Below are 27,688 nucleotides of genomic sequence, written 5' to 3' on the forward strand. Positions count from 1 at the left end.
GGACACCCTGCTTTATTCATTTTTGTGTCACCAGAGCCTGGCCCCGTGCCTGGCAGAGGGCAGGTGCTCCACACACATTTGGGGGATGAGTAAGTGAATGTTGGGAGGGAATGAAAGAGTGAATTCCTCAAAGCTACACAGTGGCTGTTACAGCACAACTGTGCACAGGACAGCCAAGACAAGGCGTCCAGATAGCTGCCTTGTGCTGACTTGACGGTGTCCAGGAAGAGTTCCTGAAACAGTGTCAGCTGCAGTCAGAGACCCAGCTTATATAGAATAGAGGTTTATTTCTCTTGCACGTAGAAGTTGAAGCCAGTGTGTTCTCAGTTCTACAGAGTCGTCAGAGACCCAGGCTCTTTCTATTTTGCTGCTCCCCAGCTACCATATCCACAGATCCCCCATACGTCCACATTCTAGGCAGAAGGAAGTGAGAGAGGAGGAAGGGAAGGGCATGTCCTTCTGTTTAAGGGCACAACTTGAAAGTTGCACGTATCCCTTCTGCTCACACTCCATTAGCCAGAACCTAATCCCGTGGCCACACCTACCTACAAAGGAAGGTGGGAAATGTGCAGCCTTTATTCTGACAGCTAGTACCAAGTTAATTATCATCTTATTCTATAGAAAGGGAGACTAGATATTGGCAAACAACTTGCCGTTCCTGCCACAAAGTGCTTTCACATGATGTAGCACAGATGTGAGACACAATGGCAGATAGATGAACCTGGTATTCACAAATAGAAAGGATTTATTTTGAACAAATGTGTCAATGTCGATGCTAAAAGCCACAGCCTGCAATTCTGTGAGCACAGCACCAAAAGTAGTGTTGTCTTCAAATGCAAAGAACAGTGGCGTTTGGTTTGGTCATTATGAATCTTCCATCTACTTCTAAGAGAAGAGGAAGCGGTCAATCAAATATGCCGCTACATCACAACCATAAGAGCAACAGCGACGTGAAGGCGAGAAATAGTGCACCAGACTTGTGTATTTGTGTGATTGGACATATCCCTTTTTAAACGATCGCTCTCTCTTGTCACATTTCCTATTTGAGGGGACACATCATGGCCAGTATTGGTAGTTGTCCACCAAATCTGTCCTCCCCTTCTTCTTGGGTACATGACTAGACTGTATTCCCCCCCCACCACACACACATATGGGGATGGCAGTGTGATCGAGTTCTTTCCAACGGAATGTGAGCATTGTGTGTCATTCCCAGACCTAGACCTGAAGACTGTGGGGACCCATCCAACATTCTCCTCTCCTTTTGCACCATTTGCAACATTGACCTAGAGGCAATCTAGCTTTGACCAAATAGACAACAACGATGCCCTAGGGGGTGGCAGAGCAATAACCTGGATGTGGGTCCATGATTGACCTTGTAGACCAGAGCTGCCCACCAGGCTAGTATGCTCATCTCTGACTGTCACGTGAGAGGGAAATAAACTTTTTTGTCCTCTACTCCACTGTATTTTTACGTCTTTTGGTTATAGCCGTCTAGCCTCTTAGTTTAACTAATACACACTACACACAGGATCCCTTTCTTTTCTTTTCCCCTCAAGTGTAGGACCATAGATAGGAAGTTGTCCATCAGGGCTGCATGTTCTAGTTCCATTAGCACAGGAATGAGGCTGTTCTTCATAATGTACATCATAAACTTATTTCTTTTTCTGTCTAGCTTTTTCAGTTGCATTCTTTAAAAAAAAAGAATCTAAAAAAAAGAATTCACAGGGGCCGGCCTGGTGGAGTAGTGGTTAAGATCGCGCACTCCATGTCTGCGGCCCAGGGTTCGCAGGTTTGGATCCCAGGCATGGACATACACACTGCTTATCAAGCCATGCCATGGCAGGTGTCCCACTTATAAAGTAAAGGAAGATGGGCACGGATGTTAGCCCAGGGCCAGTCTTCCTCAGAAAAAAGAGGAAGACTGGAAACAGATGTTAGCTCAGGCCTAATCTTTCTCACACACACAAAAAAAGAATTCACAATAGCAATAAAGAGTAAAATGCCTTGGAATAAGCATCTTAAATGTACAGAATCCCCATGAGGAAAATGGTAACATTTTTTGATTTACATAAGAGAGCTGGCTAAATTTAGAGACATACCACATTACAAAAGATTCAGTTGTGAAGATGAACATTCTCTGCAAATTGATTTGTAAGTGTTAAGTCATTTAATAAAAATTACTATGAGATTGCTTATGGCTTGTGATAACAATGATTTAAAGTTATAGGAAGAACAAGTGGAAGAGAATAACCAAGAAAATATAGAAAAATAAGAATCTGGGGGGTGGTTTTCCCTACCAAACATCAAAATTATTAAAATGCTACAACATTTATAAATCAACCGGACATTGTTTCAAGAATAAACTTACAAATTAATGGGTGTAAGATAGAAAATCCTGGCGATTATGTACATATGCACATACATATATATGAATTTTGTACGTTATAAATGTATGCTTTATATTAGTAGGAAAAGCTTACACTGCTCAATTAACGATCGTAGGATGATAATTGGTTGGCTAAGAAGAAAAAAAAAGTTTTATATTTATCCCATATATAATAAGACTGGTTTTTTTTAAGGAAACCATTTTAAAAGTAAAGAAAATAGGGGCCTGCCTGGTGGTGTAGTGGTTAAGTTCGCTAGCTCTGCTTCAGTGGCCCGGGGTTCATGGGTTCGGATCCGGGCACAGACCTGTGTACCACTTATCAAGCCATGCTGTGGCAGGTGTCCCATATATAAAGTAGAGGAAGATGGGCACAGATGTTAGCCCAGGAACAATCTTTCTCAGCAAAAAGAGGAGGATTGGTAACAGATGTTAGCTCAGGGCTACTCTTCCTCACCCCCCCCCCAAAAAGAAGAAAATATAGGTAAATATGTATCTTATCTTGCAGTGAGAAAGCAAAGGAACAAAGGATGAAATCATAAAAGAAATGTTGATAGATTTGACTACCTAGGAATTTAAAAATTTGGATTAAAAAAAATAAGCAAACCTAAAAGGTAATTAACAACTGAGGAAAACAAATAACAATAGATAAAGAATCTTTATTTATAAAGAGCTCTTCAAATCAATCAGGAAAAAAACTCCTCCATAAGAAATGAATAAAGGACCAGATCAGGCAATTTGCAATAGCCAATAAGCATATGAAAAACTCCAACTTCAAGAGTGATCAAGTAAATGATAATTAAAAATAACAATGCAGTACAGGTCTTCATTTATCAAGTTGCCAAAGATTTTTAAAAGTTGTCATATCCAGCAGTGAAATGGAAATTCTTACACATACAGAGTTATAATTTGTCAGACTCTTTCTGTGCAAATTTGGCAATGTGTATCAAAACTTTTACATATTTATATTCTTTGACCAAACAAGTACACGTCTAGGAATTTATTGTATGGACATAACCAGAGATCACCCAAAGATTTATATGCTAACGTCATGCTATTAATAACAGAGAAAAATAATCAAAATAACCACAAAAGACATTGTTTGAATATATTATGGTTGGTCTACATGGTGGAATTTTATGCTGTCATTACAAAACTATGTTTTTGAAAAAAAATGTAATGAAGTAGAGAAATGCTCAGAATATATCAATAAGCGAAACAAAACAGGACATACCGTGGCCTACAGGCCTTCCATATTCTGACTCCCTCCCACTCCACCCCCATTCTGACCCCATCTGCTCCACTCTGCCCCTCACCCACTCCACTCCAGCTACCCTGGACTCCTGAATGTTCCTCCAACATGCCCAGTATTTGTGGCCTCAGGGCTTTGCACATGCTCTTCCCTCTGCCCGAGACACTGCCCCGAGATACCTGCACAGCTGCTGCTTCTCTTTCTTTAGTCTCTGGTTGAATCTCACCTTATCAGCCAGAGCATCCCTGGCTACTCCACATAAAAATAGGAACCACTCCCCACCCCACCCACTGCCAACCCATACTTCCTGTCCCCTCCCCTACCTGATCTTTCTCTATAGCACTAGTGCTGCCCGGCACATGGCATATGTCATGTTTATTTATTTATTATCTGTTTCCCCATGAGGAGTGCCAGCTCCAGGAGGACACAGAACTCGTCTGTTTTGCTCATTGCTGCATCTCCAGTACATAGTGGGGCCGTCAATAAATATTTGCAAGACGAATGAATAAAATATCTAATTATATCAACCATATTATATGACTTTTGTACAAAAACCTTAGGTGACAGGTAGATATGGTTCAAAAGGATGAAAAAGTGGTATGCCAAATATTAACTGTGGTTATCCTTGGGAGGCTGGTTTACTGGGGATTTTGATTATTTCTTTATACTTTTCTGTGTTTTTGCAACTTTTTGCCATAAACATGTTATAATAAGAGAGAAACCAATGTGTTGTTATTATTTTAAAATTACATAATTTGCAAAAATGACCCAATACCTGAGCTGGCCAAATGTTCCAAAGTGTAGAACAATTCTGGTGTTTTAGAAGTTTACAGTTTTTCCATTCTACAAATCGGATAACTCTTCCACAGGACTGTATTTTATTAGCCACTGCCTCCTGGTATTTCTTTCCTTTGCCTTCCCCATTTCAACAAGCACCTCCATGATGTGGAATTTCTTTGGGGCATTTCTCAGTTTTCCTAAGCAACGTATTACTCTCCACAGCCAGTGTCCTTGGCCCGGTGCCAGCTGGAGAACTGCCAAGCCTTCCTCTGCCTCCTGTTCCTCCTCCTCCCAGCCCAGGCTCTTCCTTCAGTGCCTTCCTGGGACCTGCACTGCCAGGTGCCTGGGAGCCTGAGGGAGTAGCCTGTCACAGGCCCTCAGACCTCCAAGGGGAGGGGAAGGTTACTGGAGGGTAGTTAGTTGAGAACAGAGGAGTTTTACTTGGGACGACTGGTTTGTTAATCCCCTTACTCTTAACTTAATCCCCTTACCTCATTGCAGGGTCCACCTCTAGAGTCCCACCTGCACAGGAAGGGGCAGCTAGCCCTTCGAGGAAGCTGTGTCCCAGCAGCCATATTGACTGACAGGAGCCTGAGCTGTAAGATTCTTTCCTGAGAAGGAGGTGAGTCCTGGTCCCAAACCTTAGAGTTCCCTTTATTTGTACTCTCATGCGTCTATCTAGTCTGGAGTATCTAGCTGCACAAGGTGAACGAAAGGTCATGACCCACGAACAGGAGCTACTGTGCGGCACTTCTCCCAGCATCTCATTTATTTAAGAATAATTATCCAAATATAAAGAGTAGCCATCCCTTGAGAACCAGAAGCACACCCACAATGACCAATGGGTGCACAGGCCTGGGCTTGAAGGAAGGATGTCATCAAAACATGACAGGATAATGCTCCTCCCCGGGGCACTGACTGTGGTAAGCATTTTCAAGATGAGGTGGAAGGCATTTTGTTATTACTTGTAGACTCAGTGGGGAGGGCTTGTGGGCTGTGGGTAAGCCTGCAGCAGTCAGGGACCGCGCTGGCTTTGTTTGAACAAAGATGACTAAGTGTTGGGTGGTGGGAGGGAGTGCCCCGCCCCAGGACTCCAGGCAGCCCTCCCTCCCAGGAGGAGGGCTCCTCTTGCTGACCCCTTAAATATGGGTTACAAGAGTGGTAGTTGCACCTTTTTAGAATGTGCAGCAACGTGCTTAGCAGTCCTTGGTATTTCTGAACCGCAGCTGCCCTGGAAAGAACCTCAAAATGCATCTAGGTCAGTCTCTACTGCCATTTAAAAACCCTCAAACCCCCAAATTGGACCCATCCTTTGCACTTTCTGAACATGCTGGGCATGCCTCTACATATCACTCACCATATACGAATTACCTATCCATGTGTCTGTTTCCCCTCCTAGACACCATGTCTTAACTCATAATCGTAGGTCCAGTGTCTAGCACACAGGAGGCGCTCAATCAGTATTTTATGAACCTATTTTTGAAGTCTGTCTTTGAAAGTTTATTTTAAAACATTCCAAGCAATGGTGATTTCTTAGAAAGATTTTCATTTAGGGCAAGACTCATGGGGATACTTCTTGGGACTGCCTATTTCTGAGTCTTCAAATGCTGAAGGGGTAGGGGTCTCTGGAGCATCAGGGACACTCTGTGCCTCAGATGGGGCTTGTTACTATTATTTGATACAATGATTGTCACAATGGAAATCTCTTACATGTGTTTACCACATCACAGTTTAAAGCCCTTTCAATTTTTTTATCACCTATTATTATGTTCTAATCTCTGAGGCATGATCATGGTGGGGGGGCATATTTAAAAATCTTATAAAAATCAGATACCCTTTGTGATATCTGAAAGCCTTATTTTTAGAATTAAGCACCATTTTTCATTCGTTCAACACACATTTATTGCATATCTGTTATGTGCCAGATACTGTGGGCACTAAAGATACAGAGATGAAAAGTCACAACTCCTGCTCAGATTAGAGGCATTGATACAAAGGGATAAGGACTGTAATAAAGGTGTCATTAAAGGCTGTGGGAGCAAGGGGCAGGAGTGCTTGATTCTGCCTGGAGAGAAGTAGGGGGAGGTGTCAGACCATGATGATGGTGATGATGAAGATGAGGAGGACAGAGATAATGATGATGACAACGATGGTGATGATGATGAGATGAGCAGCAATATGCGCTGCTTACCATGTGCCAGGCACTGTTCTGGGAGCTTTGCCTATGTTAGCTCACTTAATCCTCACAAACACCCTATGAGGTAGGGGCTCTTATTATTTCCATTCTACAGATGAGAAACTTGAGGCATACAGAGATGAGGTAAATTGCTCAAATTTGTACCAGTAAGTGGTGGAGATTGTCTACTCTTTCTTGGGTTTTGGGATCAAAAACAGCAACAATAGTACTGGCAAAGAACAGGGTCTTCCGCTACTGCCAAAACCCACTTCCTTTGGTCCCCCTCCTGAGGTGCAGTCCACTTATTTCTTGAGCCAGTCCTTGAGCTTGGCAGTACATCCAGGGCCTTCCTGTCCAGATGGTAAGCCTGGTTTCTGGCCCTGGCCCCATGTACCCAAAGAGCCCACCACAGATTAAGGGTAATGGTTAAGATATGGGATTTCAAATCAGATGACTGTGGGTTAGCTTTCCGGTCCTGTCAATTCTTGGCTCTTGACCTCTGAGTCTTAGTTTCCCCACTCATAAAACGGGGATAACAGCCGTATCTATGCCTCGATGGCTCACATGGCAGCTACTTCTTGCTCACCCCACCCCTTACATAAGACGAGGCCCCTGAACCACACAGATGCTGAAAACGAGCCAACCTGGAAGCCTGTGGAGTTCCCTGGCATGATTGGAGCCATTGTTTTGTTGCCGGCGAGGGCCCTCTGGCAGGGAGGGGTGAAGGGCTTCAGTGCCTTCAGCAAACATCTGCCTCCGAGATTTCCTCTGCCTCACTGTTTGGAGACAAGCTTTTCCTTCAGAGGCTGAAGGGAATGTAGTTGAAATAAACTACTTCACGGAAACAACAGTTGTGATGGGCCGGAGGGCTGGCAAGAGGACTGGAAGTGGGCTTAGCCCGGGGTTGCGTCCCTGGGGTACCCCAGAGAAACCTCGGGGCCCACAGCACGCTCTCTGTTTACTCAGGGCTTTCCTCACGGAACCCGCTGAGGAAACAGCTTTGTAAGGCAAGGGAAAACATATGGGTTAGGCAAGGTACTCGCTGGGCCCGACGGAGTCCAAGTGGCTGCCTACAAAGTGCCTCCTACTTCAGTGCCAAGGGGAGCAGAGTACAGTGCAGTTCCTGCCCCGCATGGGCTGAGGGCCAGCTGTGTGACTTCACGCCCTTCAGAAGGGCTGGCCTTATGGCCACCACCTCCTGGGCACACCTGGTACATTTTAGAGAGGGCCATTAACTCTTCGAAGCCTTCCAGGCCCCTTAAGTAGTTTCTGAGAGGAAGAAATTTGCTTGTTTGTGACAGACCTGTCTGTCTCTTCACTCACTTGACTCCACATCACCCTCATCCTTGGTGGAGGGAGTTTTTTAAAGCATAGTAATACATCAAAGTTATGCTGTGAAAGGTTATCAAATTAGCAAGAGAAAGGTTTGTTTGCCTAATGAGGGCTCCACTTGGAAGAAAGAATTCACGCAGCTCTTTCAGAACGAAGGGCAGGCTCCAGAGGTATCATGGCTCCGAGGCCTTGGTGATGCTGGTAATGGGGGTGCGTGGACAGCTATAAGGCAGAGGGTGAAAGGAAGGAGGGAGGGAAACTGAGGAAGCAGGAACTTAGTCACTTTCAGAGCTTGACTCTGTAGGGTTTGCAAGGTGACTCAATTGGAAGTAACTAGATGATTTTATCATCCTCTGGACTCTCAGCTACCTGTGATCAGCTACAAGAAACATCAGATTCTTTCTGGAATTGGACTGTGATTTTAGGGGAGGGTAAAACAGCATGGTTCACCTTAATTCAATGGCCCAAGTATCTCCTGTGTGCTGGCACTTCCCGCTGAGGAGAGACTGAAGGACTTGAGGGGGCTGCCAGGTTGGTGTTCTTGCTGAGGAGACTGTTCCTGCAATATCCATCACAGATAGCAGAGATGGAAGGACAAGCAAGAGCCTCTTGTGGGTAGTGGTCAAGGGAGGCGTCATGGAGGAGGCAGGTCTTCTTCTCGCCTTGAGAGATGGCAGTACAGAAACAGGGAATGGGACTCACAGCTGGGCCAGGGAGAAGGGGATGGCCAGGGACACAGCATTCCAGAGCTGGCTTTTCAACCAGGCTGAGTAAGGTCTTTGAGGGACAATGTTTCCCTGCCTTGAGATCCTCCTTATCACCAGGGATTACTGGCCCTTGACCAGTCAGTTTCAGGACTGGACCCAGGACTCAACGCTACACTGAAGAGCCTGGCCAACCTGGGTTTGAGGGCTCAAGGAATTCTCTGGACACTGGGCTGTTTGGCATCCTAGCAAAGAAACACCAATTATACATATATACTGGGAATTGCTTCCCTCCTTTTTGCAGCTATTTCAAAAATGTTCTCCTTTTTGTTTTCTCCTTCAAGAATTTTATAGAAAAGAAGGATCTCAGAATGGTTGGTTCAGAAAATGAGAAAAGCAGGATGGGTGGATAGTTACAATGTCAGGGCATTTGGAACAACAAATACTTCTTTTCCCTCATAATTGCACCCAGTAGAGAAATAGTTTCAGCCATTCTAAGAAATGTGAGCAATGCAGAGGGTTTTACACGCTCCGTAGCAAAGTGCATCATATACAGTACCTTATATTCATGGGAAGATCTTATACATAATCAACAAGAGAAAGATGTCAGGGATTGATCTTCGCCTACTGTAGCTAACATTTGCTATTATGCCTACGGTGTACACGGCATCTTGATGTCAGAGCTGAGTGTTCTCAGGTCTACAGCATCCAAGGGGAAGGATCCAGAGAGGAGAGAGATTAGGTCTGCTTCAATAAGACCATTATTGTCATATTCTCTTACACTGTAGACTTTAGAATTTACAAAATGTACTTTTAGAATGGCATTTGATGTGTGCTCTGATAACACATTATTCTATTTCCAGGTTTGTTTTTGAGATTGAGCGTGTTTAACCCAAATTTTCTGTTAGGATCTGTGTTAAGGCTTTTCCTACTTAGCATGTTTATTTTTTATTTTCAACTGGAAAAGTGTTAATAACAGAAACTTGTTCTCTCTCTTTTTTTTTTTTTTTGGTCAAAGTGAAGCCTTCCCAGTGAAAAATTTTCCATTGCCTCCTTGTGTTAAGAGCATGCATATCTTGATCCCACCTCTACTTTTCAAATGCATGGGAGCTACAGTAGTTCAGGTCCTCATCATCTCTCCCTTTTATTATTGTAATTACAGAACTGCTCCTCTTACCTCCGTTCTTGTTTTCCCTCCATCCATCAACTGCATGGTTGTCAAACTGAGTGTCGACAGTACAGGTCTAAGAAAATTGACAACAGACATGCAAGGATGCATCTAAGTGAGCAATCTCAGAGATGCTGTGGTGTCAATGGTGCAGCCCCTTTGAAGGGCAAGGTGGTCATGTCTATTGGAATTACAAATACAGACACTCTTTAACACAAATTTCCACTTCCATGAATTTATCCTATTGATCTTCTTATACACACATAGATGTACGTGTAAGGATGTCAATTGTGGCACTGTTTATAATGATAAGGTATTGGAAACAAGCTATCGAAATGGTAGGAGCTATTGAAATGAATGATGGTAATTGGATGATGGAATTTGTAAGGGCCATTTGCTGGTTGTTCCCCTAGAATCCATTGCCTTTTGCCCCCTCTTAATGGTTGGTTGGTGTTGGCCCCTCTCCCATCTCCAGTGGTGGACCCAATTGGGGGAAACCAATTAGTCCACCATATTTCCCTGTCCTCAGAACTGTTTCATGTAAAATAAAATCTTGTCCAATCAGAATGAATCAGAATGAATATGAGGCTTGGAACAGCTGCAGTCATGAGGGGAAAGCCTGGAGCTTCCAGGAGGCCTAAAGATGGAAACTGAGGAAGGAACTAACCCAAGGAAGTGGGCTGGAGGACAGAGCCTATTGATGACATGCTGAAGCAGGGTGAATTTGGTTTTGGTTCTTCTTTTAGCTGGTCTGAGGTACGTTGCCTTTCACTTGTAACCGTAAGGATCCTAGGTGCTAAAGAAAGCCAAGTAGCTATGAAAGCAAACGAGGTAGATCTCCTTTGCCCATGTGGAATGACCTGAGATACTCTGTGAAATGAAGGTGTTATACAATGAATATAGGATACATTCCCTTCTATATAAATAGAAAGCTGTGAGAATGACTGAGTGCCTGTTCATGTGTGTTTGTGTATGATGTGTATAATGGTCTCAGCCAGTCCACACAGTGCCTTTGAACAAATTAGGAAAAGATGCCCCCTCTGGTATATCCAGCCCCACCACGGAACAACTTGGCAAGCAAGTGTGCAGCGGATTTTAACTCCTCCTCGTCCCCGTGGCTGGGAGGCTTTGTGCTGTAGACAGCCTGTACAATGCTGTAGCCCTTTCTATATGTGCTTGTATACAATATTGTATAGGATATATGCAAAACTAGAAAGAGAGGACTTTTCTTTCTCTTTCCTTTGCTTCTAGAAAGGGAAGACTCGGAATTTGGTGGTAGTGGGCAGAAAAAAGTCTCGTCCTCTGTGCTGCCCTTGGGGAGTGTTTGGATTTTGCTTCCATGTACTCAAATTACTTTTCAAAACTAGTTCATTTAAATAAACAGGTAAGAAAGCAAACAAAAACATGGGTTTGATCTCAGTTACTCCCTTGCTTCAAAACACTTTCAACACTCCTCATGAAGAAATTCCAGATATTTCAGCACATCACGCAAAGGTTGCGACTGGCCTCAGCCTGCCATCCTAGTCTTATCTCTGGCTGCTCCCATCCTTCACAGGGGCTTCGGCAAGGCAGGATTGCTTATGATTCATCTTACTGAGCATGCTCGTTGGCCTCTCTGGCTTTGCACCTGCTGTTCTCTCCGCTCTTCCCTGAACCCCACCCGGGGGACTACCGTGATCCTCCGTGGCCTTCCTTCCAGGGTGCGCCCACAGTCCATGATTCCTTTCCCTTTCTTGCTACCTACTACATTTTACTGCAGTTATTTGTTTATGCCTAGGCCACCTGCTATTCTGTGAGTGAGCTCTTTGAGGGACCTGTGTCTCCCTGGACCTGGGACTGTCAGTGCTTGTGACATGACGAGAAGAGCCACCTCATAGCTGTTCGGTGAACAAATGGAGGTGGGTTCAGATTTCAGCTGTCCTTTTACTAAACTGTTCAACCCCTTTCAGATTTCTTTTCTCCAGTGGCTGCAAATTCTTCTCTGTTCTTTGTCTCTCTGCCTGGTAGCAATTAGCCAGGTTGTAGCAGGGTTCGAGTTTCCAGCCCACACCAGATTGCCCCTCCTCACTCTCAGCAGCTCAGGGGAGTCCTCTTTCACTTCACCAAGGACGCATCTGAGATTCATAGCAGGTCCAGCCACCTGCTCTTTGTCTACCGTGACACACACAGTCTGTCATGAAGCCTTCATCCAGTTCATAAAACTGAAAAAGCTGGGGAGAATAGAAGAGAGAGAAGAGAATTGGTAAAAATACAGTTACTTGGGTGTCTGTCCCACCCAGCAGTCTGCCTCCTCAGCAAGCCCCTTAACCTGGAGACTTGTATAGGAGCTACACCCATGGAGCTATCATTCCTGTTAAATAATTACCAAGCCCAGGAGAAATCTGCCATCTGCACGTAAAATCAGCGAGGCAGAGTCTTTCCAGGAAAGAGACACAGTGAGGCAATACACCCCTCATTCATGCAGAGAAGCTGGCTGGGCTTACTCAGGGAGGAGCTGACCCACGGCCGGGCCTGCCACTGCTGGGGCGTCATAGATGCTCAGGAAAGACCTGGCTGGCTACTGGCTAATGATGCATAAGGAAAATGATGAGCCATCAAACCTATTTCTGGTTTTCACCTTCAAGAGCAATGATTGGTTGAGGGTGCTAGCTGTTGGGGTCTGGGGAAGATGCAGTGTCCAAGGTTCAGGGCTGTTGCTAGACTATATGGTGTCTTTGTATGAATCAGAGAAAAAAGTCCCTTCTGGGCTGACACAGCCCCACCCTAGGGCACAAGCCTTGCAAGTTGGAGCTGCCTCTGTCCAAAAAGTGTTCATTACTCTGGGTGGGCACGGCCCCACGCCAGGCACCTAGATCTTAGCTCCTACTTGCCTCTCAGCTGGGAGCCGTTACGCAGTACAGGAATTGTACAACCATACTCGTGGCCCAGAATGCATAGTTTTGGGGGCATTTAGAAAGGAGAGGTGAGAGAAAAGTGAATTGATAACTGATGGTTCTACCATTATTTAGGTTTGTTTTTCTCGAAGTGTGGAACTCCCAGTCAGAATCACCTAAGATACTTGATAGGAATGCATATTTCTGGGACCCACCTCAGAACAACTGAAGTAGATTCTCTGAGGGGTAGGGTCCAGCAATCTGGATTTTTAACCAGATGATTCTAATGCCCACTAAAGCCTATGAACTACTGGTTTAGTGACGGTTCCTTCAGAAGACCGTGGGATCTGCATATTTGGGAATCTAGAACTATCTGACTGGACAGAGCAAAAATAGACCAGGCATTCTCTGAGCTCTGCAGTGTCACCTCCTTGTGTGCCCTTGAGGTCTTCCTGAAGGCTGCTTCTCTGGGGTTTGGGGCTGATGTCATTGTTTTTCCTGGCACCACTGCTTTGCTGTTTCTAAAAAGCACTTTTAAAAGTACCAGCTTTTAGGATAAAAACTCTAGGAATCTTGAAACAAAGAGTGGGTACGACTCAGAAAATTCCACACTTGGCCTTCCTCCTCAGCCTCAGGCGCCTTTCCTGCCTGGTCCTGTGGTAGAGAATGTTTCAGGCTGATCCATTTCAAGAAAGTATCCTTGAATGCTGTGTTTCCATCTTATATGAACGTTAATTACACTACCCTAAATTCCAAGGGGATGAGCAGTTTGCTTTGTTGCACTGGTATTTCTGTCATTTTGAATAATGCTTGAAATATGAATGTGATTGGCCCATATCTGGCCAGCCTATTTTATTTAGAGAATTTCCCTGGTATAGAAGTTGAACTTGAACCCACATGTGTTTACTTATACCATATATTACAGATACCCATTGTTCTGAAACACAGGGCAGCACTTGTACCCTCAGCCTCCCTCCTGCAGAGGATGAAGTCATTCATAGACACTGTTCACTGCTATACATGGAATGTTTGTGTCCCCTCAAAATTCATATGTTAAATCTTAACCCAAAATGTGATGGTATTTGGAAGTGAGGGCTTTGGGAGGTGATTAGTTTACAAGGGTAGAGCCCTCATGGATGGGATTAGTGCACTAATAAAAGAGGCCCCAGAGAGCTCCCTTGCCCCTTCCACCATGTGAGGACACAGTGAGAAGATGACTTTCTATGAACCAGGAAGTAAGCCGTCACCAGGCACTGAATCTGCTGGCATCTTGATCTTGGACTTCCCAGCCTCCAGAACTGTGAGAAATAGATGCTTGCTGTTTAAGCCACCCAGTGTATGGTAATTTGTTATAGCAGCCCAAACGGACTAAGACATTCACATTGTTGCCCTTGTGCCAAGCACAGTGCAAGATACACTAGTGCGAGAGGTTGAGCCCATGCCCTGCCTTCAAGGAGTTTAATCTAAACCCTCATTGTACAACGCAGTAGCCGCCAGGCTCATGTGGCATTGAGCACTTGAAATGTCTGAATGAAGATGTCCTCTAAGTATAAAATACACATCAGATTTCAAAGACTTTGTAGGAACAAAAGCGCTTAAAACATCTCATTAACAATTATTTTACATTGACTACATGTTGAAATCATAATATTTTGGATATATTAGGTCAAATAAAATGTATTATTAAAAATAATTTCACCTGTCTCTTTTTACTTTTTTTTAATGAGGCTGCAAAAATTTAAAATTACATATAAGGCTTGCATTATGTTATTATTGAACAGTGCTGCTCCAGAGGGTGAGAAAGACAAGTAAGTGATGACCATCGGGTAATGTGATTATTGTTAGGACAGGGGAAGGAGAGGGCAGCTAGGAGCAGATTGAAAGAGCCCTAACTCAGCCTCGGGAGCTAGGAAAAGTCTTCCGGGAGGAGGTGATGTCTAATTGACACCCAAAAGCCAAATAGGAGAGAGGTACAGAGTGAGATGGTGAGGGGTGTTGGAGGTGATGAGGTTGATGGTACATTTAGGGAACTGTAAGGAGTTCAGTGTAGTGATAGTTGAGTGTGGGGGCATAGGGGAGAAGTGGGGAGAAATAGGCTGGAGAGGGAGAGAGGAGTCAGGATGTGGAGAGGGAGAATTCAGCTTCTTTCTGAGAGGGAAAGCTGTGACCACCTTTTCTTGGAAATTTGATTGGAGGTGTTAGAGATGAAGGGATATTTGGTTTCCTTTCCACCTGGAGTGGGCAGCAGAGAGGGTAGGAGATGCTGAGGGACACTGAGGGTAGGAGAAAAGTGTTTAAATTTTTGCCCCTTTTGCCAAGTGTGGAACTAATGAGTTAGAGCAACTCTTACCAATGAGATTATATATATGAAAGTGCTTTGTAAATGTAACACCCTTGTATAAATATTAGTTTATTTATTATGCTTAATTGAACTTGGATCTTACTATAAGAATATTGAAATTATAGGTGAGGGGAGGGCAAAAGGGGTAAAGGGGCGCATATGTATGGTGATGGATAAAAACTGGACTATTGGTGGTGAACACAATGCAATCTATACAGAAACTGAAATATAATAATGTACATCTGAAATCTACACAATGTTATAAACAAATATGACCCCAATAAAATAATTAAAAAGCAAAAAAAAAAAAAAGAATATTGAAATTATAAATTCTATCTTTGGGAAAGTTGGAATATTTGCTTCAGATTTTAACCTATTTTATTTTTAGAGGAGGTGATTTTCAATAACAGCAATCTTAATAAGGATAGTTATAATAATAATCCTTTTCAAAGCAAAAGAATCTGAAGAGAGTAACAGTGCTGATACTAAAGGTTCAGAATTTTCTGGGAATGGTGCAGCCCAGGTCATAAACCAAAGATATTGCACTGCTTTACCTTCTTGTAGGGTGCAATGCAACCAGAAGTTAAAGGACAAAGATTTATACATAAAAGAACCATCAGAATCTCTCTGCGCGTGCACAGGGCTTCTTTACTCAGATGGCTATTATCATCAAAATTCCAACAGAGCAGCAAACTAAATGCTTGGTGTGGGATGTTCAGGAAGTTTTGATCATGTGTGTGGTTTGGCTTTGCTCTTCACACACAGTAAAATTGTTAGCATCTGAGAGTACACTTATCTGGAAGCGGTTAGTTTGCACATCGCCTTCTTTGCCTCAGGGTTTCTCTAGGGATGGGGGAAAGGCAGCATTTATCCAGAGCAAACAGTTTCCCACAGATAAATGTCCTTTGACCCTTAGAAGGCTCAGAATTGGATTACTTCCTCCTAAGAAAAGAGATTCTCTAAGGAAAGGGGATGATTTTGGATTTATTCATTCATTCTTCCCATTTATCGAGCACCTACTGTGTGCCAAGGACTTTCCTAGTCACTGAGAATAGATGAATAAAAAGGGAGCCCTTGGATTGAGCTCATAATCAGGTCAGAGAGACAGACATACAGTATAATCAATGTCAGCTACAGTGTGGTTTAATGTTACAGTAAAGGTAGGTACAGAAGGCTATGAAGCCTCAAGGGAGGAAGGCATTCAAGTTCTGTCTGGATGAAGGTAGAAAGGGCAGGATAGCCTTCGTCTAGGAGGTGACATTGAAGCTGGGCCTTGAAGCATGAGCAGCAGAAAGTAAAGAAGGTGAGAAGGTTATTCTGGGTGGTATGAGAGCACGTGGCTTGCCTGGGGAGTTGTGGGCTGGTGAGTAAGGTACAGGAAGGAGAAAGTATTGAGATCGGACGGGTAGGTAAGGAAGAACTTGGTACGGCACCCATAGGGATGTGGACTTCTTCCAAGAGAGTTTTCAGTTGGAGACTGACAGGATCTAGTCTATTTTGGAAAAAGCAGCAGTGGTGAAGCCTAGACTGAAGGAGGAAGGGCTGTTCAACAGCCTGGAGTCTAGTGAGTTGGAAAACTACAACTGTCTGCAATTCCTTTTCTTCTCTCTGGCAAATGTCCAGCCAGGCAAAGGTGGCATTGTCTTAGAGCAGAAGAAGCCTCTAGCTCCTTACTCAGGGAGCCCACAGAGCATACATCATGCAGATTCAGACAAATCACCACTTGCCTACCCATGATGGATTTCTCCCTTGGCCACCTTAGAAAGAACCTGAGTTACCAAGTGGGGATGGCTCAGTGAGTCTCAGCGTCTGGCCTACTATGGCAGGGCTTGGCTGGCTGGTGGTATGAGGGCCCGGCTCTTGCCCGGTGCCTGTGTCTCTAGGGCTGACTGAGAGGCTGGGCTTTCTCAGTGATGCTGGGCCCTGCGTGATGCTGGGCCTGTAGGACCACTGTGGAGTGGCAGGAACCTTGGTGAAATGTGAAATTTCCTTTGGCCGTCTGCCACTGTTCCCACTGTACGCTGACACTCCACCCTGAGGCAGGATGCCCTGCCCTGCAGAGCGGTTGGAAGCGATAAATACATTTGTTTTTGAATTAGAACCTTTCCTGGCACTGGTGGGAAATGCATCTGCGGCCGGCCTGGCTTCTCTGCTCCCCATGCCTCCACACAGCCTGCTCTCTGGCACGATCCGGAGCCAGTGGGTAATGATTATACCGGCTTGCCCAAGCCCAAGCCTCCAAGGACAGGGGCACTGAGATGACGGGCCCTCGGAGAGCTTATCAACATCAAAGGTGCCCTAATCACGCCACTCCAAGTAATCAAAGCCCAGCCCAGCCCTGCCCCTCAGTTCCCTTATTATGGCAGTTTGCTCTGTTTATCCCAACCCTGTGAGTGGCAGGAGGTCGCATCATCCCGAGATCCTCCAAAGATGGAGGCTGGGCACTTACCCAGGTGGTGAAGCAGCGTTTATTTCACTCTTCACCTGCTTAGCAAACTTGAGCAATTGGGTGCATTTTTCAAATGCTCCAGAGACTTCTGTGAACTCCAAACCCCAGGTGCAGCCCTGAGAGTAGAACTGCCCTTGGCAGGAGCAGACTGGCCAGGAGAGATGGGCCGGGCAAAATCGGGGCGGGCCTCCTCTGGCTGCTCCGCAGGGCAGCTGGTCCTGCATTACAAACGTCCTCGTGCAACACACTCATAGACAGATACCTGCTGGGCACCTATTTGTGCCAAGCACTGTGCTTACCGTAGTTTTCATTTAAGCTGCACTGTATAGTAATAACCAGGAATTCCTTTGCATAGTGAATTCCTTTTGCTTGATACATTTTGGCTAATTTTTTAGGAGGGAGAAATTAAGGTATTGAAAATCATTTTGCTCTTCATTGTCCCAAGCTGGTAAGACATGGTATTCTTTAATAAAAAACAAAACTCAAAAGTCTGCCCTTAGTTTTCTAAGTCATGGTTGTTCTGTTTAAGTATAACTTAAAAAGGGCCTGAGGACTATGGATTTGCTGAATCAACAAACAGTATAACATTGCAGTTAAGAATGTTCAGTCTGAAGACACATCCACTAGGTCAGATCCTCCCAAAGCTGTGTGGCTCTAGGCAAGTTCCTCTACCTTCTCAAGTTCAGTTTCTTCATCTGTAAAAGGGAGACACGAATGTTACCTACCACGTAAGGTCACGGTAAGGATTAAAAGGAAACCCATGTAAAGGTACTGAATAAATATTCAGTAATACTGTTCAATGGCTACTCTGTGCCAGGAGTAGATGAGTAGAATATGGCCCCTATCTACAGGAGTCCTACATCTGGTGGGGGAAGATACTGACACGTACACTATGGGTAGAAATACAGGCATATACAAAGTGCTGTTGAACTTGGGAGTATTCACTGGATAATCAGGGCAGACTTCACAAAAAGACAACCTTTAGCTGAGCACTGAAGGATGATTAGGAGTTCACCAGGTAGACAAAGATGGGAAAGAATATTCTGGACAGTTCCAGCAGCTTGTACAGAGAGGCGGAAAAGAGCATGGCCCAATCAGAGAACCATAGGAGTTACTAAAAGATAAAATTTTTTAAAGAATAAAATCATGACTCTCATAGAATTATAAACTGAACGTCTGTCAAAGATTTTATTTAACTCATTAATTAACGAGAAAATCAGTTAGATGTGACAAATGATTCAAAGGAGAATTCGAAGAACATTCATATGTAAGTGATCAGAAATGCTGAAAAGAAGTCACAAATAGATGCAAAACCGGTCAATAGCCACAGAACAATAATCTTCTGCATCTCCAGGGACACAATCTGCACTTTTGTGGTCAAGAATCATTCATATCACTTTCACTAGTGGACAATTTATAGAAATAAAATATAAAATAGTCTACAACTTACAGAAATAAAAGAGCTCAAAAACAAGGAAAGATGAAGATAACCCAGGAGGATAGGATGCCCAGTAATTGTTTTTTGGCCCCCTTCAAAAATTTTCACAATTTTTTCTGACAGAGTGGGTTAGTTTTACTGGAGAACCAGAGCGGAGGGTGGGATGTAGATCAGAGGGAGATGGGGCTTGAAGTGTAAGCAGGGACCAAATCACAAAGAGCCTAACCATCAGGCAGGGGACTCTGAAATTTACTCTGCAGCCCGCAGTGTGAAGGACGGATTGTGGTTGACTGAAGCTGGAAGACTGGCCCCGGGGAAGAAGTGAGGATGTCCCGAACTATGGCGGTGAGAACGGAGATGGAGGCATGCGATTAAACTGGGTATGAAATGAAGGGACATCTGGAGTGACTTTGGGAGGACAGCGGGTCATGATGAAGTAATCTGAAGGGGCTTTGAGGGAAGAGCTCCTCTATATGTACACCCAAGGGTGCTGTTTTCTCGGGAGGCCTTCATTGCATTGGTTGGAAATGTGGAACTTTCACTCTGACCTGATTTCTCAGTTAAAGAGAAGATTCCAAACAGATAGCTTTCTTGGGGAAGAATGCACACCTTGCTTTTTCTCTCTGGATTTTCTAAATACTCTGATTCCCAAGATCTAGTTTGGAAAAGTCTTATAAATCAACTTCTCTCTCTAACCCATTTGGATCCCCTGATTCTGTCATGGAAGTGGATATTCATTTTGCTGGTTTCTCTCTGCTCGCCCCTGTGCGGTACTGCCCTGACCCCACCCATTCTCCTCTCTTCTCTGCCCTGTCCCAGGAGAAGGCTGACTTCCCGAATTATATCACCTGGCTCTCTTGTCCTCCACCTTCTGGTTGGGTTTGGTGCCTGGAGAGTGGGATGAGAGAGAAGTCAGAGTATTTATTTCTCCGGTTCCCTTCTGCTTTGATGAGTTCTGGCACGGCTCTGTCTCTCCAGGACAACAGCCATTCCTGAGCTTCAGCTCCCATCCAGGCTCTCTTACACCTTTTCCTCTCTACGCCTCTCTTGGCCTAGGAGTGTGTTATGGGTTGAATTGTGCCCCTTCCTCCAATTCCTATGTTACTGTCCTAACTCCCAGTACCTCAGAGTAAACTTACTTGGAATAGGGTTGATTCAGATATAGTTAGTTGAGATGAGGTCATACTGGAGTAGGGCGGGCCCCAAATCCAATATGGCTGATGTCCTTATAAAGAGGAGAAATTTGGACAGAAATGCACACAGAGAGAATGCCATATAAAGATTGGAGTTATGCTGCCATAAGCTAAGGAATTACCAGAATCTAGGAGAGGGGCTTGGAACAGATTCTTCCCTAGAGCCTCCAAAGGGAGCATGGTCCTAACACCTTGAGTCAGTCTTCTGAACTCCAGAACTGTAAGGCGATAAATTGCTATTTAAACCACCCAGTTTGAAGTAAGCTGTTACGGCAGCCCTAGCAAAAGAATACAGAGTAGTAACAGCTTTGTGCTGTTGCTGGTTCCTTAACCCTGCCCACACCTCCAAAACAGGTCCCTTCACTAAAAAGTCTCTTCAGAACTCCCAGCTGAGTGTGCCGTCTGTTTCTGGCCAGGACCATCACTACAGATTCACTACTGTGCAACAGGTGTCACTCTCCTCTCCCTCTGCCTTCCTTATGAGAAATGTTAGATTCCTGGTCTTTATATGCTTTTCTGTGCTGTTTTGTATTGGAATCATTGTTTATGGTAAACTTGGGAGTAATATTGTAGAGAGCAGTTTGCGTTTTCTTAGCCCGCTACTTCTGTAAATGGCAATGTGCCAGAGAAAAGGTGGGAGCAGGAAGCACACACGCAACTTCCATGTTGTTTTACATGGCGGCCAAACTCTTGAATGTTAATGCCTACCATCTGGGTGACTTGCTTGCCATTCCTCATGCTTCCATCTCCATATTGGGATCACATCCAGGTAGGGGTCTTCACCTTAAACTCCAGGAAAAGCAATATTAGACCTAAAAAGACATTTGTTTGTGTCAAGCCTTACTGGAGCAGAGGGCTTGTTGTGTGCTGTGGAGTGCTACATCCCGTCTGCCCCTGCAAGTGGGAAACAAATATCTCTTTATCCCAGCAGCCCTTTCCTCTCTTCTTCATGCAAGTCTTAGAACAAAGGTTATCCTGTATTCTTTGGCTGGGTTTCCAGATTTCTCCTCTTACCAGTACAATGAAAGGATCTCTTCTTAGCCCAGTAGTCTTATTTATTTTCTCCAGTCAAGACAAGACACATCACCAGTTATTATAAGGGGTGATAAAGTGACACTTAAGCAAGGTCACACAGATGGCAGATGTCCCTACTGCTAATTTTCTCAGACTTGAAATACCAGCATCTGTTCCTTTAAATGTGAGAGGCACTCAAGTATTTAAAAGCCTGTTTGATTTATCCCCTTCTAGAACTTTCTCTTCACAGAATGTTGTGCCAAACAGGTGGATCTGTGGTGGTCTGGGAATCCTCAGAGCAGTGCAATAACAAAGTTTACAATAATAAACTTCTTTCATATTGTTACTTAATCTCTTCCAGTAGTTTTCAAAGTAGTTCTATCATAAAAACTCTCTAGGCTATCAGAGTAGCGTTGATTCTGCCCCAATTTACAACCACCTTTTCCCTGGCTAGGACGTTCCATGATATATAGATAGTAAATGGGTGAATATTTTCTATTTTAATATTTTTACATTTTATTCATGGCAAGTGATTCTGCTCCCATTTTGGGGAGTGTTATAAATCTGCTTTTAAAAAAGCACAGGTGAGGCGTAGATGTGACAAACATTTTTGAAGGTGGAACAACCAAAAAGTGTAGAAAAGTCTGGACTTTGAAAATGCAAATGATTCCTTACGCAGCAAATAGATCCGGTCCTGCCCAAACAAAGGTTTCAGTGCGATCCAAATAAAAGTGGAATAGAAAGAGAAACCATAGCCTTTTCCCCTTCATTCAGCCCTAATGGGTCTTGTGGCCTGAACATGTGGGTTGGTTCTCATGGTTGTGGCTGAGCTGCTCTGGCTGAACTCAGCATCTCACAGGTGCATTTAGAGACTCACCCACCCTCTGCTCGGGGCACTGTCAAGGGTCCCTCTGCAGATCCAGGAGCGTGCCTGGGGAAGGGCTTCCTCGTTCTGTGAAGACAGCACCTCCTCGGGAAGCTGAGGTTGTGCCTCTCCCCTGGTGACTCCTGAATTAACCGAGCCAGACCACCTGTGCACTGGGGGTGGAGAAAGCAGCAGGCCACAGCAGGCTCTTGTAGGACCGTCACATATTCACATGATGTATTAGTTTCCTAAGGCCGCTGTCATAAATTACCACAAACTTGACAACAAATATTTATTCTCTCACAGTTCTAGAGGCCAGACGTCTGAAATCCAGGTGCTGGCAGGGTTGATTCCTTCTGGAGCGCTAAAGGAGAAACCATCCTTTGCCTCTCTCATAGCTTCTGGTATTTGCTGGTAAACCCTGGCGTTCCTTGGCATGTAGATGCATCACTCCAATCTCTGCCTTTTCCTTCACATGGCCTTCTCCTTTGTATGTCCAAATTTCCCTCTTCTTATAATGACAACAGTCATTGGATAAGGACCCACCCTAATCCAGTGTGACTGCACCTTAACTTGATTACATCTGCAAAGACCCTATTTCCAAATAAGGTCACATTCATAGGTGCAGGGGTTAGAACTTCAACTTATCTTTTGAGGGGACACAGTTCTACCCAGTACACATGGTAACTAGAAGCCACAGCATCTTAGAATTGAAGAATGATGCTTAGGCATTCCAGACCATGCTGAGAGTCAAATCCTGGCTCTCCACTCTCCTGTGCTGGGTGCTGATTGCACTCAGTCTCTGTTTCCTTATCAGCAGGGTGAGAGGATAATAGCGGTGCCCACTCTGGAGGTCTGTGTGAGGATTAAGTGAGATAATCCGTGTGAAACAGTGCCTGGCACAGAGCAACCCCCAATAAATGTTACGTAACCTTATATAGCCTCCATATATGTCCAGTCAGCCTCCCTTAAACCAGCAAGTGCCACACAGAATCCTTGACAATAAAATATAACACTTTCATGCTGGTCTGGAAAACACAAGTAAGCTTTGGGGATCAAGAATACGTGCTTATGTATGGTTATATTTTGAATTGAAAGAATGACCCTTTTGATGGTTATGCAACATTGTGGTTTCTTGTATAAACTGTCAGAACAATATCTTCTATTTGAACAAAGCTTCTCAGTTTTCAAAGTGTTTTCATTTGATTCTCACACAAACCCTGAGGAACTGGCAGGGTAGGTATTGATAATCCTATTTTATAGATAAGGAAACTGAGACAGAGTTAAGAGATTTACTTTAGATCAGCGAGTGCAGCAGGGATGGCTGCCTGCCTACCCGATTTGTGTTCTCTCCTTTTCCTTGGTAACAAGACCTCTGTTTTGTACAGATAGCGATATGGCCAGCTGAAAAAGAACATTCCCAGACTCTTTTGCTAACAGGGCTGGCCAGTGACGTGTAAGCAGCAGTGGGGGACAGGGGATCCTCCAAGACAACCATTTAAAGGAGGCCAATTCATCTGGCATGGGCCCTTTTGCAACCAACCCACCACTGCCACCCAGGGTGTATGTGTGCGTTTTTTTCATGTAAACCATTCGAAGTCCCTAATCACGAATCCACATCCCAGGGCGTGGTAGATACATTTGGAGGGTCCTAGTCAGGAGTCCACTCTCCAAAGGTGGCAGAAGACAACACCTGCATCTTGACTAGAGGGTCTGTTAATTAGCACAAGGATTTTCATGGATGAAATGTGTATTGGCTACAAATATCCTAAAGGCACCTGTACCCTCGCGTTAATGTGGTATTAGAGTGAGTCCTTCAGCTGACTCCCCTTGGAGAGGCGCAAGGACGGGGGCTTTGTTGAGTTTTGTGCTCTAACTCATACTGGAGGATTCAGCCACTAATGCAACTGGAAGCTGAACTGACTCTGCTGTTGAAGTGCTGTCACTTCTACCTTCCTTGAGTGAACTTTCTACGCAAGGTGTTGTCAGTTGCTACTTCTCTGAGCGTAAATGAACAGGTGGTATGATGTTTTTGTGCCTGCTTATTTGCAAGCGTTGGTATGTGTGGTGGAATTCTCAATGAGACCTGCTTTCATCTTCACATGCCTCCTCAGAGGGAGGTAGTTGGGGAGGGGATCTACAGCTCTCACCTACCTCTAACCCGTGGTGATCACCATTATCCACCAGAAAACACCCCAATGAATGTGAACGGCCAAATTGACTTAGGTCAGTTGTCAACACCTTGGCAGTCATGTTTGAACGAGTGACTGTCCCACTGGTTGTGGTTTCTTGGAGAAAAGGGGCACATGGGCCCAAGCAGTGCCAGCCAGGTCCTTTCTCCTGTGACTTTGGAATTGAGACTGAAAAATACTGGTCTCAGGCTCTGCTTATGCTAAAATTGAGGGGATATAAATCCAGATATGGTGGGGAGGCCATGTGGATGACCAGGGAAGAAAGGAGGTCTCCAAGAGAAAATGAGGGGCACACACATGCACAGAGGCAGGGATAGGCGACCACGTAGCCCCACAGAACAGGGACAGGAGAAAGCAAGGCTGCAGGAAGCTTCCTTGGTTCCCACTGCCTTGCTAGTTCTGGGTTTCAGTTCCTTGGGAATGTCTGACTGATCTTCCTGCCCAGAGGTTCCAGAATACACCCCTGGATCCTAACAATAAATTACTCCTTATTATTGCTTACATGTGTGCTGTCTGTTATTTTAACCAAAAGAACCTTGATGCAATTCAGTATCATGCTGGAATGTACAGTATAAAATACCTTCTTAAAAGGTTTGTGTATCTGTAGACTCTATTAATATCCATTCCTTCCAACCCCATTAATATACATTTTGATAAAACACACACACACACACACACACACACACACTGCACTCATATGCTCATTTCTACTACCAGATCGCAACTTCTCACACGCTTAGATATCTTAGCAGCTCGTTTATTTCTCAGATTCCACAATACATTTGACTAGGTTTTAAGCAGGTTGAATAAACCAATGAACAGAAAAAATGTGGCTAAACTTTTCTTTGAGGTGAATCCCTCCTTTTTTTATTGAAGTATAGTTGACATACAATATTGTGTTAGTGTTGAGTCCCCCTTCTTATAACTAAACTAAGTTCAAGGGCGAGCTTGCAGCAGACCTCACTGCACAGCTCTTGGGCTGATTCCAGTCCTTCACCACATGAAGCACAAGAAAAAGAGTCACGTGTTAGGAATGGTTCCATTCGTTTAGTCATTTCTTCATTCCGCAGTGTTTCTCAAGCCTCTCATGTGCTCTGCTCTGCACCAGACGCAGTGAATCCAAAGGTGAATGAGTTTCGGTCTCAGCGTTAATCACACGATGGCGATCTCTTGAATCTAGAGTGCTCCTTTCATTTCTCAATGATATTTTCTAGTTTCCCAATTTTCCCATGCCACTCTCATAGCACTGTTACCAATTCCATACCTCCAGCTTCTCACTCTTTCTTTCTAGAAGTCTTATTTTATTTTTTTGGTCTGTCTGGAATCAGGGAATGATAAATCTCTCTTACTTTCAATTCTTTCCCCAAATATGTCACCCATCAGCAAGTGGTGTTACCTCCAATAGACCAGACACACTCTCGCCTTGGGACCCTCACCCTGGCTGTTCCCTCTGCTGGGAAAGCTCTTGCTCAGGTATCTTCCTGGCTCATTCCCTTGCTCCCTTCAAGCCTTTGTGCAAACATTGCATTCTCCTGACTGCCCTGCTCAGCACTCCTGAACCCCCTCATCCTGTACTTTTTAATTTCCCCACAGCACTTCCCCCCTTCCAACATGCTGTATAATTTACTTATTTTTTTAATGCTTATTGCTAGAAAGTAAGCTCCCCACAGGCAGGGGTCTTTGTTTCGCTCAGGCTGTATCCCAAGGGCCTAGAATAGTGCCTGGCAGACAGCAGGCCCGCAATGAATGTTTGCCGAGTGAATGGTGATGTGGGGAAGTCCGTCTGGGGGAAACACAATGGCAAGCAATTGGAATCTACTCGCAGCCCGGTGTTCAGATCTGAATTCACTCAGGTGACCCTAAGGAGAGTGGCACTATGATCAGAGAGCACAGGGTCAGTTGGGGCTAGTTTTGTCAAGTTAAATAAAGTAAAGACTCTGCAGGCACACAAAGCAGTCAGCATCCACGGGCAGACAATGTGCATACCTGTGGCATGCTTTATGAGACAGTAAATTGATGGAAATATTGATGGAGAGTAATTTTGATTGTGTATTATATTAGGGTATATACTTAATCATGTAATATTTAAGGGCCCAGCTTTCTTTCCTCTTAATGTAATAGCTCTTAGGTTTATGTTAAGCATTATTGCTGTTAAAAGAACAGCATTTGAAAAGAAAAGAGAAAGCCGGGCTACAACGGAGAGAACATGGAAGATTCGGTTGTGATGCGGATACCAGATACTGAACACCTGTTCTGGGCAGCGTGGTAGAGTGGAGGGCATTAATTCTGAGTTGGAAGGTCCAGGTCAAGTTTTAGTTTGGTGTCTTCCTCAGAGTCCTTGGATAAATAATTTCATCTTGTTTGGGCTTGCCTAGATCATCTGTAAAAGAAGGAGATTTGACCAGATAAACTAAGATCTCTTGTAGCTCTTAAGGGCTGTGATATGGGATGTGCTGGGCATTGTGCTGTATTCTGTGGCCAATAGAAGAATGGAGCCTATCCCAAGCCCTCATGGGCCCAATGCTCAGCAGGTAAAATACGCATCAAATCTTACTTAGCTTACAAAGAGGCAAAATACTACAGGAAACCATTTCACTTTCTTGAATGATTGTTGACTTAAAACACATCAGGAAGTATGAGGCCATTTTGAGTTGGAAACTGAGAAGTTGATCATCTATGTAAAGAAAAATCATCTAAAGTAAAGGTAAGGTAAGGGCACAAGAGAACTACAATAACCCCTCCTGAAATGGACTGAATGTTTGTGCCCCTCCAAACTCATACGTTGAAATCTTAACCCCCAATGTGATGGTATATGAGGTGGATCCTTTGGGAGGTGATTGGGTCATGAGAGTGGAGCCCGCGTGAATGGGATTAGTGCTCTTATAAGAGGCCCCAGAGAGCTCTCCCTCCCTCTCCTTTCCTCCATGTGAGGGTGCAACAGAAGTCTGCTACCTGGAAAGAGTCCTCACCAGAACCTGACCATACTGGCACCCTGATCTCAGACCTCCAGCCTCCAGAACTGTGAGAAATAAATGTCTGTTGTTTATGAGCCACCCAGTCTGCGATGCTTTATTACGGCAGCCCAAACTGACAAAGATACCTCCTCACAGTTATGGACCTTGGTTTTCCTTCCTTCTATACTCCTAAAGATAACTGGGTAGAACTCTTCCCACCCCTCCCCCAAATCACCACATTTAACTTTTCAAACTAAAGAATTGCCCATGTAATGAAAAATCTGATTTCACATGGAAGATGAAACATAATAAGGGAAGAATTATGTCACGGGGCACCAGGCAAATACCCTGACCCCCACCCAGAAGGTCAAGACCACCTTTTTGTAGAACTCATCTGAAAAATGGGGGTGCTGTGTGCCTACTCCACTTGGTTATTATTATGAACATTATCTTTAACACAATAGGCAACTTAATTTAATTCTGTGTTAATGATAATTTAACAATTTACCAAAAAATTTTAATACACAGAAGCCCTCCCCTATCCCAAATTTTTACATGAGGAAATGAGGCCCAG

This window comes from Diceros bicornis, chromosome 10 (assembly GCF_020826845.1).
Source record: "Diceros bicornis minor isolate mBicDic1 chromosome 10, mDicBic1.mat.cur, whole genome shotgun sequence".
In the NCBI taxonomy this organism is placed as follows: Eukaryota; Metazoa; Chordata; class Mammalia; order Perissodactyla; family Rhinocerotidae; genus Diceros; species Diceros bicornis.